General features: G+C 39.0%; 1 long non-coding RNA gene across 1 annotated transcript in view; it reads left to right on the forward strand.

Annotated features, from left to right (window-relative positions):
- LOC116075022 overlaps positions 1-10004 on the forward strand; it is a 31161-nt gene extending 21157 nt beyond the window's left edge. Inside the window, exon 2 of the long non-coding RNA XR_004112384.1 lies at positions 9395-10004. This is a non-coding gene — a long non-coding RNA (uncharacterized LOC116075022). The remainder of the gene's footprint in view (positions 1-9394) is intronic.
- Positions 10005-14210: the final 4206 nt, after the last annotated feature.

A 14210-nucleotide genomic window follows, 5' to 3' on the forward strand; every position in this document is an offset into this window, starting at 1 on the left:
TGCTCAGGTCTCAGAAACTCACCCGAGAGAAAATGGCGAATCCCGCCCGGATCTCTGGCCTAAGGCCAGGTAACTGGTTTCTATTGTTGAGTGCTGGATCATGCTTTGTCCTAATGTATACTCCTCTAGAATTGTCACAAAGAGGTGTAGATTTTGTTTCCTTAGGATGTTCAGATAGATGTTCCATTGTGGGGAAACCAGGACAGTGCCCACTAATAAACAAGAGGGGAAAGAAGAGTGGAAGAAATCTCATGGATTCTCAAGGTTTGGGAGAATTAGAATCTTTCCATTTGAGCTCCTATGTGGAGATGTGTGAGTGTGTGTGTTCCATTGGTTGGGAACAAGTAAATACTGTTGTGGAGCAGAGAATGGAAATCAAAGAATCCCTGCATGCTAGCCAAATCTGGGCATGTGTGGGGTCTGTTAGAAGCAAGGACCAGACGAAGATTTGCTTCCTTCTCTCTTTTGTTTCTTGCTCCCTTACTCAGACTTGTATCATGAAGATTGTACTCAATGACTCTCATGATGGATGGAATACTTTATAGTTTTTCAAGTTCTTACTGGTAGGCTAATGCTTCATGAGCATTCGCATAGTCACAAAAACCTCTGAAACCTCACTTGTCTGCTTACCTTTCCTTTGTAGGGGAAATTCTAATGTTGCTTTTAGCCTGAAGGGTTTTTTCCTCTTTACTTAAAAAAAAAAAAAACCTCATTGATTCTTTGTGAGTTTCATATCATGCACCCCAGGACCCCTCACTTCCCTGTCCCCTCAAACCTGTCTGCAGCCTTTGCAACTCCCCAACCCAATAAAAAAATGCACAAAGCAAAAGAGAAAACATTTCATGGTGGAAGCTGTAGGTTGTCACAGGGTGTCCCACAGTATATCCCTCTGTCCACACACATTCTCACTTGTAAATGTTCATTGTAACAATTCATTGGTCTGGCTCAAGGTCTCTGGCTTCTGTGACACCGTCCATGTTGGACTTCATTGGGACTCCTCCCAGTTATCCTGTTGTTAACCTGTGTCATTGAGATACTACAGTCTTGGGTAGGCAGAAGCCACCCTTTCACCTGCCTTAATAGTTCACAGATGATGTAAACTATATGATGGACTAACTCAAAGCCCTGGATTTGGGCCTGGGTGGCACTTTATCTGGTCAACACGCAGGCTCTCCCTTATTCACACCACCATGGTGAGCTCTCCAGTACTGTTCTAACAAGGCCACCCAATGCCACCATCAGTAGGAGGCAGGGTCAGCTTCCCACTTTGCTCTCATGCTCCTGGGGCTGCATCACCTGCACCCATCCCTTAAGAGCCAGCTTCACTATGCTGCCTGGTCAAGGCATGGAGCTCCCCCTCCAAAGATTGCCAGGCAGTGAAGGGCTGGACCAGCTCTCCCACTTTTACACCCTCATGGCTGGTTTACCCATGCCTTCAACATCAGGGCCCGCTCTACCATTGTGGGGAGCACTTCTGGAGTTAACTTTGGCTGACTTCCTTTTTGTGATTAATCATGAATGAGACTGCTGATATTTGTTTTTGTTTTTAATTAAGAAGTGCACAATACAGGGTCCCCAATGAAGGAGCTAGAAAAAGGACCCAAGGAGCTGAAGGGTTTGCAGCCCCTTAGGACAAACAACAATATGAACTAACTAGTACCCTCAGAGCTCCCAGGAACTAAACCACCAACCAAAGAGTACACATGGTGGGACTCATGACTCCAGCTGCATGTGTAGCAGAGGATGGCCACCAATGGGAGGAGAGGCCCTTGGTCCTGTAAAGGCTCTATGCCCAAGTATAGGGGAATGCCAGAGCCAGGAAGCAAGAGAGGGTGGGTTGGTTAGCAGGGGGAGGGGGAAGGGAATAGGGCATTATTTGGGGGGGGGGACCAGGAAAGAGGATATCATTTAAAATATAAAGAAAATATCTAATAAAAATAAACATAGCTTTTTTGTTGCTTTTTTTGTTTTGTTTTGTCTTTTTTTAAAAAAACAAACATGTCATATGATTTCTCCTTTCCCAGTTTCCCCTCCAAAAAAAGAAAAAAGCCCAAAACAACAACAAGAACAAACCCCTGTTCCCTCCCCCTCCCCCTGCTCACCAACCCACCCTCTCTCGCTTACTGGCCCTGGGATTCCCCTACACTGGGACACAGAATCTTCACAGGGCCAAGGGCCTCTCTTCCCATTGATGACCAACTTGGCCATCCTCTACTATACACATGCTGCCAGAGCTATCAATCCCACCATGTGTACTCCTTGGTTGGTGGTTCAGTCCCTGGGAGCTCTGAGGGTACTAGTTAGTTCATATTGTTGTTTGTCCTAAGGGGCTGCAATCCCTTCAGCTCCTTTGGTCCTTTCTTTAACTCTTTCACTGGGGAACCTGTACTCAGTTCAATGGATGGCTGTGAGCCTCTACTTCTGTATTAGTTGGGTACTGTCAGAGCCTCTCAGGAGACAGCTATATCAGGCTGGAGTGCCCTTCCTTCAGTCTCTGCTCCATAGTTAGTTTCTGCAACTCCTTCCATGGGTATTTTGTTCCCCCTTTTAAGAAGGAATGAAAAAGTCCACATTTTGGTCTTCCTTCTTCTTGAGTTTCTTGTGGCTTATGGGTTGTTCTTCCTGTATTCCGAACTTCTGGGCTAACAACCACTTGTCAGAGAGTGCATACCATGTGTGTTCTTTTGTGATTGGGTTACCTCATTCAGGATGATAAGCTCCAGATCCATCCATTTCCCTAAGAATTTCATAAATTCATTGTTTTTAATAGCTGAGTAGTACTTCATTGTTTAGATGTACCACAATTTCTGTATCCATTTCTCTGTTGAGGAACATCGGGGTTGTTTCCAGTTTCTGGCTATTATAAATAAGGCTGCTATGAACATGGTAGAGCATGTGTCCTTATATTTTGGAGCATCTTCTAGGTATATGCCCAGGAGTGGTATAACTGGGTCCTCTGGTAGTATTATGTCCAGTTTCTGGAGGAACTGCCAAACTGATTTCCAGAGTGGTTGTATCAGTTTGCAATCCCTCCAGCAATGAAGGAGTGTTCCTCTTTCTCCACAACCTCTCCAGCATCTGCTGTCACCTGAGCTTTTTATCCTAGCCATTCTGACTGGTGTGAGGTGGCATCTCAGGTTTGTTTTGATTTGCATTTCCCTGGTGACTAAGGATGTTGAACATTTCTTTAGGAGCTTCTCAGCCATTCGGTGTTCATCAGTTGAGAATTCGTTTAGTTCTGTCTGTACCCCATTTTTAATAGGGTTATTTCGTTCTCTGGAGTCTAACTTCTTCAGTTCTTTGTGTACATTGGATATTAGCCCTCTATCTGGTATAGGATTGGTAAAGCTCTTTTCCCAATTTGTTGGTTGCCATTTTGTCCTATTGACAGTGTCTTTTGCCTTACAGAAGCTTTGTGACTTTATGAGGTCCCATTTTTAATTCTTGATCTTAGAGCATAAGCTATTGGCGTTCTGTTCAGGAAAATTTCCCCTGCGCCTATGTGCTCGAGGCCCTTTCCCACTTTCTTTTCTATTAGTTTCAGTGTATCTGCTTTGATGTGGAGGTCCCTGATCCAGTTGGACTTGAGCTTTGTACAAGGTGATAGGAATGGATCGATTTGCATTTTCCTACATGTTAACCGCCAGTTGAGCCAGCACCATCTGTTGAAAATGCTGTCTTTTTTCCACTGGATGGTTTTAGCTCCTTTGTTGAAGATCAAGTGACCGTAGGTGTGTGGGTTCATTTCTGGGTCTTCAATTCTGTTCCATTGATCTACCTGCCTGTCACTGTACCAATACCATAAACGTAGCTTTTTTAAATGTAAAAAAGTACCCTGAAGTGTACAATATCCTGCCAAGTCCCTCTGATCATGCAAATATCCTTGAGAGACTGTCTAAGCCTAAAGAAAACTGTCTTAGTCAAACTTAGATACTATGTGTACCATAAACTCACCATGTAAGCATTGGTGGTTATTGTTTATTGTCCTGGAATGGGTCATGCTTTCTGTTGCTTGCCTTTAAAAGACACTGAGAAAGTAAACTTGCTTTCCTTAACCAGCATCCCTCCCATCTCTGACTCTTGCATCTTCTCTCTGCTTTTCCTATAATCATCCACACTACCGTGGTTTCCATGTTGACTAACCTATCTTAACTTACTCGGGGAAGAAGTGAAAAACACCAATGGAAAAGGAGCAGTTGGGAGAAGTGAAAGTGTTGGCAGTAGTGAGTAACTTTCAGGAGTAAAAGTCATAGGAAAATGGATAAACAGGGAGCTCTATTAATGGAAGGGAGCTCATGAAAAGTAAGGAAGCTTGGAAAAAGCTGAAGACAGAAAAAATTAAAGTAGAAGCAAGAAAAATGGAGCAAGGAAATAGTTGTTGTTTGTTGTACACATGCTTAGAACACAGGGAGCTAATATATGTCAGCAGCAATGGCTTAAGTGTTTTGATTTTGTAGAGGAAGTATGTCCCTGGTTCCCTGAAGGGAAAGCCATAAATTTAAAAGGTAGGACAAAAAGTGGATGATCATTATGATACCCGTGGTTATGAGAAAATTCCTGTGGGCATTTTTAGCTTGTGGGCTTTAATTAAGGACAGCTTGGATCCTAGACATAAGAAAGAAAATGTCCAAATGATGTTAGATCTTCTAGCAGTGATTACTGATAAGCCCAAACTAAATAAAGATAGTACTATAAAGGCAGCTTCCCTTTCTCTTTATGAGGATACTAAAAAAGACTAAAACAACACTGAAAGAGGAGCCCCTTTATCCAGAAGAAGAAGAAAAGTTAGAGGAAGAAGCCACAAAATGTAATAAAAGATTGGCCTTTATAAGCTGTTGCAGTAACTCATAGCCATAAACAAAAGGATGAAGAGAAGGAGCAACTTTAACAATCTATACAATGTCTTACTCATTTAATGGAAAAAACATAGGAAAGTTACAGACAGAAGGAAAGGATGATGCTCACAAGGGGGATATTATTATACCTAGTATTATAGCAGGTCTAGATCTTCCTAAGAAGGATCCAGGATCCTTTGGTGGCATTGATGCACCCTATGACAAGGTTCTTGCTCTCAATAAAAAAAATGTCCCCATTGCAGGCAGGATTGCAGCATGCTCTAGACAGGGAGAAGATACACAAGGATTTCATTTATAGTGCCCTGTATTTGAGGAGCAGGATGTACAGGGAAATCTTGTTAGAATTCACTGACCTATAGTTTTTAAACAATTGAAGGAATTAAAAGCTGCATGTGCCCAATAGGGGCATACCACTCCTGCTCCTTTCACTATGGTTATACTTGAGAATTTAGCTAAGTATGATTTACCTCCTGATGATTGGAAACAGCTGGCTAGGGCTTGCTTAAGTGAAGAGGATAATTTACTTTGGAGAACAGAGTTTGATGAACATTGTGAAAGAACTGCTGTGCAGAATTTCCATGCTAATAATGCTGGGGTAATTTAAGAAATACTGGCTGGAGAAGGACAATATGCAGGGATATACCAGCAGTTGATGTATAACCCTGGAGTCTATGTATAGATTAGCACTGCTGTGCATAGTGCTTTGGGGTGCTTACCTACAAAAGAGATGCTTCATCAAGACTTATCAAAAATATGACAAGGGCCAGATAAGCCTTTCAGGAATTTGTGGGTCAACTCCTAAAACGCACATTTTAGGCAGAATTTTTCATGATTCTGATGCTGACCTTCCACTAGTAGAACAGCTAGCCTATGACAACACTCTGTTTCTCAAGGCTGCTGGCTTGCAGAGGAAAACTATTGAACAAATTTTGTTTCAGCAACAAAAGCCTTGAAATTTTCATAGACATCCTAGACCTCCAGGGAGTTGTTTTGGAAGAATGGGGCAACAAGTAAAGCAATGTCCATAGAGGAGTGGTAATGTAAATTCTAATATTGCTCTGATAAAGAATCCAGGCTTGTATGCAATTGTAAAAGAGGAAAACATTGGGTTAAAGAGTGAAAATCTTAGAGAGATAACCTTCAGAAAACAGGAGCAGGGACCAGCCCCAATCCCCAGAACAATGCTATAGGGTAACAAGTCCACAGTAAGGAAATCCATTCCAGACCTCTGTTGATCCACCCCAGGAAGTGCAGAATTGGACCTTGGTCCCTCCACTTTTATAGTACTGACCCCTGAAATGGGCACATAGCATTGCCTATGATGTCTATGGTTCTATCCCACAGGAAGCAATAAATTTTTTTCTTAGGTAGAAGCAATACCACCATGAAGGGGATAATAGTAGCCCTAAGGGTGATTGACTCAGATTATGGAGGAGAAATAAAAATTCTGACCTCCTCTCTAGGGACCATATATATGCTGCAACCAGGGCAGAGAATAGCTCAATGCCTCTTATTACTCATAATAGATAAACATAATAGAAGTAAAATAAAACACAGAGGGAATGCTGGGTTTTGGGTCCTCTGATACCTATTGAGTGCAGACTATTTCTTCTCAATGACCAGAGTTTATTTTAAAAATTAATGGAAAAAAATTCTGGTCTTTTAGATACTAATGCTGATGTATCTATCATTACTGCTGAACAATGGATTGGTGCCTGGCCTAAGCAGGCAAATATGTCTCTAACTACAAGGGTTTGGGAATAGCCCTTCAAAGCCCTGAACAAAGCAGTGATCTTCTAAATTGGAGGATTTAAAGGGGAATAAGAGGCAATTTGGCCATATATTGTTGCAGGACTGCCTTTAAATTTATGGGGAAGGGATATTATGAAGGAAATGGGTATTATTACTGTTTAGCTCTAATGATGTAGTAAAACAGCAAATGTTTAACCAGGGCTTTTTACCAACAGGAGGTCTAGAATGTACAGGGCCAGGGCAGAAAGGACCCTATTATACCTGGAACTTGTAGATCCTAGACCTGGTTGGAGTATTTTCAATAGAGGTCACTGACCAACTTGCACACCATGCTGATAAGATTACCTAGATCTTATTACCTGGTTCACCTGTATGGGTGGATCAGTGGCCTCTTGATGGAGAAAAAAAGTCATTGTTGCAGAACAGCTAGTGCAGGAGCAACTTGACAGCTGTCTTATTGAACCCTCCAATTCTCCTTGGAACTCTCCTATATTTGTGATTAAAAATAAAACAGGAAAATGGAGACTATTGTAAGACCTAAGAAAGGTCTATGAAACTATGGAATTAATGGGAGCTTTGCAACCTGGATTACCCATACCCTCTGCTATTCCCTCTAATACTTATAAGATTGTACTAGATTTAAAGGGCTACTTTTATATCATTCTCATTCATCCCCAAGATTGTAAGCAATTTGCCTTTAGTGTTCCATCTACCAACTTTAAAGAACCTATGAGGCAATACCATTGGAAAAATTTGCCACAGTGCATGGCTAGTAGTCTTACTTTATGCCAAAAATTTGTTGTTCAAGCCATTGCCATTGTTAGACATTTATATTCACATGTGTATATAACTCATTATATGAACAATATATTGTTAGTCTACAAAAATGAAGGTTCTTTGCTGCAAGCCTATGTCCAATTACATTAGGCTTTGAAGAAAAAAATAGTTATTAGTCCAGAGAAAATTCAGCATGAGCCCTTTATATATGTTTAGAACATCAATTATATTGAAAAAAATTTACCTCAACAATACAGCTGAGAAAAGATAAGTTAAAAACTTGAAATGTTTTTCAGAAACTATTTGGTGGTATAAATTGGCTGAGACCATTCTTAAAGATAATTACAGGAGAATTAAAGGGAGTATTTGACATTTTAAAAGGAAATTCTGATCTTTTATCTCCACAGTATATAACTGAGGAAGGATGTCAAGCATTACCTGTAGTCAAAAAGGTTATAGAACAACAAATAATTCATTTTATTTATTATGCTAGGCTATGGGGAGTTTATATTTACCCAGTTCACATACGCCTAATGTAGTGTTGTGGCAGAATGGACCTATACTCTGGACACATCTGCTGGGTCTCTCTTGCTAAAGTACATTGCATGCTAGTGCAACTACCCACTAGTTAGTGCAAATATTTTGGAAAGGATCTCAATAAAATCCTTGTGCATTTTACTAAATTGCAAATTGATTGGCTCTATCAAAATAAAAATGTCTGACTTATATTTTTTTGCCAATTTTCAGGAAAAAATTGATAGTGATTATGAATTTAGTATCATAAATTGTTATAATTTGCTAGTCTTCATGAGATTTTAGTTCCCCATAATTTGAGCACTTCTCCTATAAAACAAGCTGCTTTCATCTTTACTAATGGATCCTGTAATGGAAGAGCTGCCTATGTATAAGATTCAAAAAAGGCAACATAGCAATTTGAACCTGCATCTGCTAAGATCATTGAACTAAAAGCTGTTGTTGTTACAATTATGTTCATACTTTTAGAATACTCTCCTTTTAATTTATATACAGATAGCCAATACATTGCTCAACCTTTATCAATGCTGTAGACTGTCTCTTATCTAAATTCTCAGAGTAGCCAAATTTTACAATTGTTTCAGCATGAGGAATAGAAAATATCCATATTATGTGGGGCATTTCAGGACCCATGCTGACCTCCCTGGACCCCTGTCTGTGGGAAACTCAGCAGTGGATGTGTTAACGTGTGTTGCTGCTATTTCTCTTACAATGTTTGAACTTGCTCAATGATCATATGCTCTTCATGAATATGCAACATGTTTAAGATGATGATTTCAAATTTCTCCAAAAGTTGCTTGAGTCATTGTTAAACAAGATTCTCAATGCCCACAACCCCATTATGGTGTGAATCTGGGAGGACTAGTTCCTAGTCAACTTTGGCAAATGGGTGTTACTCATATTTTTGACTTTGGGAAGCTAAAGGATATTCATATCATTACAGATATATATTCAGGATTAATATGTGCATCTGCCTTGACAGGATAAGCTACTAAACATGTTATAACGCATTGCTTAAAATGCTTTACCATTTTAGGCTTCCCTAAAATCACTAAAACTGACAATGGCACTGGATACATTAGTTAAGCCTTTCAAACCTTTTGACAGCAATTCAATATTGTCCAAGAAACAGAAATTCCCTATAATCCACAAGTCCAAGGAATTGTGGAAAGATCTCATGGAGTACTGAAACAACAAATGCTAAAGATAAAAAAGGCAAAGTAACACCCTACACCACATCACATAACTATCTTCATCATGTTCTATTTATTTTAAAGTTTGTGATCTTGAAAGCACCAGGTAAATCAGCTGTTGCTTTCTGTCATTCTCAAATCCAACATGATGTTGCTTATGATGGATGAAAATATCCTCTGACAGGATTATGGCATGGGCCTGATCCTGTATTAATATAGGGAAGAGACCATGTTTGTGTTTTAATATTTTGATTTTTTGGTTTTGTTTTTGATTTTTTTCAGGATTCTTAAGGAGTACAGTGGTTGTCAGAGTGATTGGTGAGACATGCTGCTACTGAAACAAAGAATGAAGCTGACTTTGATCTTTCTGAGTGTCATATGATGCTGATGGGAAATTTTTTCCTGACCCACCTTTGCTACATTCTTCTGAATGGTCAAGGCCAGAAGTACTTGTGACCTCTAATGATATTCAGCTATCAAGATTCCCTTTGCCTGAGAGTAAAAATATTCCAAATTGGTGAATTACACTGCTATGGGTCAGGGCCTACCTATTTGTTTTACTAGGAATTCTACGAATGCTGGATGTATTTCTGTGCACCCCAAGACTTGGATGAAGAATATAGTGTAAAGCATTAAGATAAGAATGCCTATATCCCAAACTGGATGAGCTGCCTTGACTCAGGTGCCTTGACTCAGACCTTGTGGGTCAAAAAATATGGAGACTGTGGAATCTATCTTCAAAAAAAAAAAAAAAAGCCAACAGCAACCACACAGATAAGTAGAGATATTGTTATAATGATCCTCCTCTTTCCTTTAATGTAACCAGTTATTCCTACTCAATCATGGCCTGGCCTGGAAATCAATCCAACATTGAATAAAAGATTAGGTGGGGTAATGCAGGATGTCACATTTACCTTAACCCTAGAACCTGTTCCATTTTCATCCATAGCAAGCATAACATCATACAAAGCAGCTGCCATTTTCCAGATATTCCTCTGAAAATGTCTAGAACCAGTTCTCCAAATGCCACTGTCATTTCCCTTTGTGCAATAACTGGACCAGAGTAAAAAGATATCTACATGGTATTTGGCATAATACTAATACTTATAACTTTTGTGCCTTCCAAGTGTTACAATTGAACATGTTTACCACTATATTCAACACTTTGTATAACATAACACTCTGTATGTATTAAAACATATTTAGACTCCACAGCAATCTTAGAAGGCTAGAAGTTTTATCCTTGTCTTAAAATAATAAAGCAAAATTGTTTTCTTTAATATTTATTTTATGAAATTCATTTTAAACCTCATATTCTTCATAAATTAAACATCTAGTAAAGAAAACTGGTTTATAAGCACATATATGGTTATATAGATCAATACCATGAGAATGGAAAGAGGTCAAGTCAGCAGATACAGTCATGGGGTGTGAGGCACAGGGTCATTAGAAAACTCTGTAGAAGGAACATGCCTAAACAGACCCTGACCTTTTAATGTTGTCCTTTATTCCAAATTTCTCTACACTTTCCAGAAGGAAGATGTATTATTTTAAAAAGACAGATTTTAGTGTGTTTTCTACATTATGCTAATGGTAGAGTTTTAATTTGTGAAGGATCACAGTTAGATTAAGTCTAGATTTAATAATAATGAGGCTGCCGGGAAAAAATCACTTAAATATTTGGGGCTAAGATTTCCTCATTTGTGAAGCAAAAAGGGTTCACTCATTGATTCTGTAATTAACATCTTTTCCAAACTGAATGCCAAAGATGCCTTTGAATTATACCAGCTACCTCTATTGAAGCTGTCATTATATTGAGTATCATAACCCCGAGACTGTGGTCAGTGGTAAAACAGTACAGCTGGATATAAAGGCAGCTAGTCACATGGTGAAAGGTCATTACATTTTGTTTTGATCATTGTTAAGACATCAGCATTTTATTTGCCCAAGATATATGTACTTAAATAGAATCTTTGAGAGACAGTGACATTTGATCATCAGTGATGTCAGGGAGACAGTTTCACCCAATGCCTGAAACTTGAAGATAAGTGAGTTTCCTCAGATATTTAATTGTTGTCCATAGAAGTTCTGCATATAGAGCAAACCATAAAGAAACAGCAACAAACACACATTTGCACTGGGAAAGATGGAAGACTGAAAAGTGCCTCAAAAACGTCAGTCCTTGGATTTGGATTTTCCAAGAAATCAGTGTTCTTTAAAATTTATTTTTTCCATCTATAGCATCATGATGATGATGATGATGATGATGATGATGGTGATGATGGTGATGATGATGATGAAGAGGAGGAAGAAGAGGAGGATGAGGAAGATGAGAAGGAAGAGGAGTAGGGGGAAGAGGAAAAGGAGGAGAAGGAGAAGGAAGAGAGCAAGGGGTGTGTGTGTGTGTGTGTGTGTGTGTGTGTGTGTGTGTGTGTGTGTGTGTAACATAGCTCTGTAGCTTAAACATAGAAGATCTTTTCTTTCTGTCTTTACTTTTTTGAAAAATTAGCTCCAATTTATTCCTTAAAATCTAGCATATCTTCTTTAAATGATGGGTTTCATCAGGACATTTTCAGATATCTACGTCATATATTTGGCTCTTGTTCATCATGCATTACCTCTCTTGTCCCTTTTAACCTCTCTCCTCTCCTTGCCTCACATCCCCCAAATGGGTACACTTCCACTTTAATGCCAAATGTATATATTTTTTGATGTGTATTTATTATATCAATATGTATAATATAGATTACACAAATTAAAAAGAGTGTAATTGTTCTTTCTGAGCCTGGCTTATTTTGTTTAACATGATGTTCTCCAGTTTTACCCATTTACTTGCAAGTGAAATATTTACATTCATTATGTCTTTTTGGCTTCCTTTATGCGGTCTGTTGGAGGTACAGAGGTCCTCACATTAACAGAGCAAACCTAAGAGAACCAGGACTATTAATCATGCAGGGGTATCTCCTCATTGGAGGATATAAAATCATATACCTACACTCCATCCGAAAAGCTGAGAGTGGATTTTGTTAATGATCTGCTAATCTTCTTACTATCTGTGGAGACAGACCTCACCCTCCTATGGTATAGATGCAGACCTCACCCAAATTCCCCCAAATAATTATCCCAGACTCTTCCCTCCCTAAACTATTACCCATCCTTAGGGGAGATGTACTTTATTTTCACATTTACTTTAAAATGTCCTGCTCTCTATGCTATTGATCAGAGATCATATCAGATTCTAAGACTTTTAGCTCTAAAGTCACCCTCATGGTCACATGTACATTGTAAAGGAGTTTCTATATGGTCACACCTTAAACTCTGTTGTTCATTGGAATGACTGTTACCTGGAAACCTTTTCTCAAATTCTACTGTGTTTTAAAAATGCTGACAATGAGTCACCTGGCATTAGACTCTCCAAAACCTAATCCAGGTTAACTAAGTCAGTCTGTACCTGGGTTTTCATTCTCATCTCTGCGTGGTTCACTTCTTGGTCTGATACCTTCAGGGATCCTCCTCAGTAGCCACCCAATGATTGATATCTAGGTTGATTTGTTGACTTGAATATTATGTATAGTGATGCTGTTCATAATAACATGGATGTACAGGTGTCTTTGTTGTATGCTGTGTTTGATTCTTTATAGCAGAGAGATCATGTGAAAATTTTATGAAAAACAGTGGAAAAGTCTGCCTGTTTGATGGCATTTTGGTGCAGTTAATCACTTATACTGGACTTCTAGCACTAAATATTTTCTCAGCGTTATCTATTGACATGAATTAAAATAAAATATAAAATTAAATAGTTATATCCAGAGGACACTGTTTTCATTCCTGACCTCTGGCTCTTGCAATCTTTCTTCCTCCTATTCTATGATGGTCCCTGAACTTTGACAATGGGGTAGTTATAAATGTCCCATTTGCAGTTAGCTACTCTACTGACATTTATTCTATCACTTTGCCATGTTCTGAATTTCTGCACAGAGAAGGTCATAATCATTTTGTCTGGTCATAAAGATGAGCAAACAAATCTTGCAAGAACAACTCTGCCATTTAGTTTAGTCTCTTCCTCTTTGAAATTAATCTCTATATTAATAATCTGCAAAGCCCTTAAAGTTGAATTCATGCCCAGAGTAGCACCATGGAGTATGGTGAAAGTACTGTCTAATTGTCACACAAATGTCATCTTTGCCTGTACTACAAGACAGTAAGCAAAAGGGATTTAGACTGCTTTCTTCCTCATCGTCAAATTAAACACTAAATTTGAGTGTTGAAAATAGTCTGGAAGTGCAGTGATATGAGCCATACGTTATTTGCTATGAGGAGTCCACTGAAGTTCATGCAAATATTTGCCTGTTTTTCTGTTTGTTTTTTTTCCTGAATATTTACTTCCCTGTAGCTTGATCATATCTGACCTGTCTAGAGTTCACACTATTTAGATCACTCATCTGGGGGTTGAGCAGTAGAGTCAAGCTTGCCCCCAACTTTGTACAGCCAGTTTTGTCCTGTTACCTAGTGTCACCTTACCTAGTGCCATTCCTTAAAAACCATGAGAAGAAAGAACAGATAATCTCCTGTCTTTCATCAATTTGATATAAACTTCAAACTTTCTATTTGTAAGCCTTTGTGATTTACTGTGAAAGTCGTAAAGGAGTGTTAAATCCTCTGTTTAACGTTCAAACGTCTGTTTGTATATTTTTGTCATCTTGACTTAAGTTTATGAACAAACCATAGAAGATGCTTCCTCCCATGGAAACTTCTAATATACTGAATTACATGCTGGGAAAGTTGGAGCTCACAGTCTTCAGACTTCACCCCTCTTTTCAGGTTAGTTTTCTCTCATTCTCCTAAGGACACCTCACATGGTAATCAAGGTATACAAATTTCCTTTTTCTGCCTGCATGTCTCAGGAAGGGCTGATGCCTACGCCTGGCACTCCTTGTTCCCTCTACTGCCAAAGGAACTAAAATCCTTGCCTAAAATTCCCCGCTAGGTGTATTGTATTTCAGTTGGGTAAAATTATCTTATGCATGGAGGTGCAGGGAAAACTAAGTGGAAAACAATACTTTTGAAACTCAAAATTTTCAGATCTTGTGCTCTCCTG

This window comes from Mastomys coucha, unplaced genomic scaffold (assembly GCF_008632895.1).
Source record: "Mastomys coucha isolate ucsf_1 unplaced genomic scaffold, UCSF_Mcou_1 pScaffold3, whole genome shotgun sequence".
NCBI classification, from domain to species: domain Eukaryota; kingdom Metazoa; phylum Chordata; class Mammalia; order Rodentia; family Muridae; genus Mastomys; species Mastomys coucha.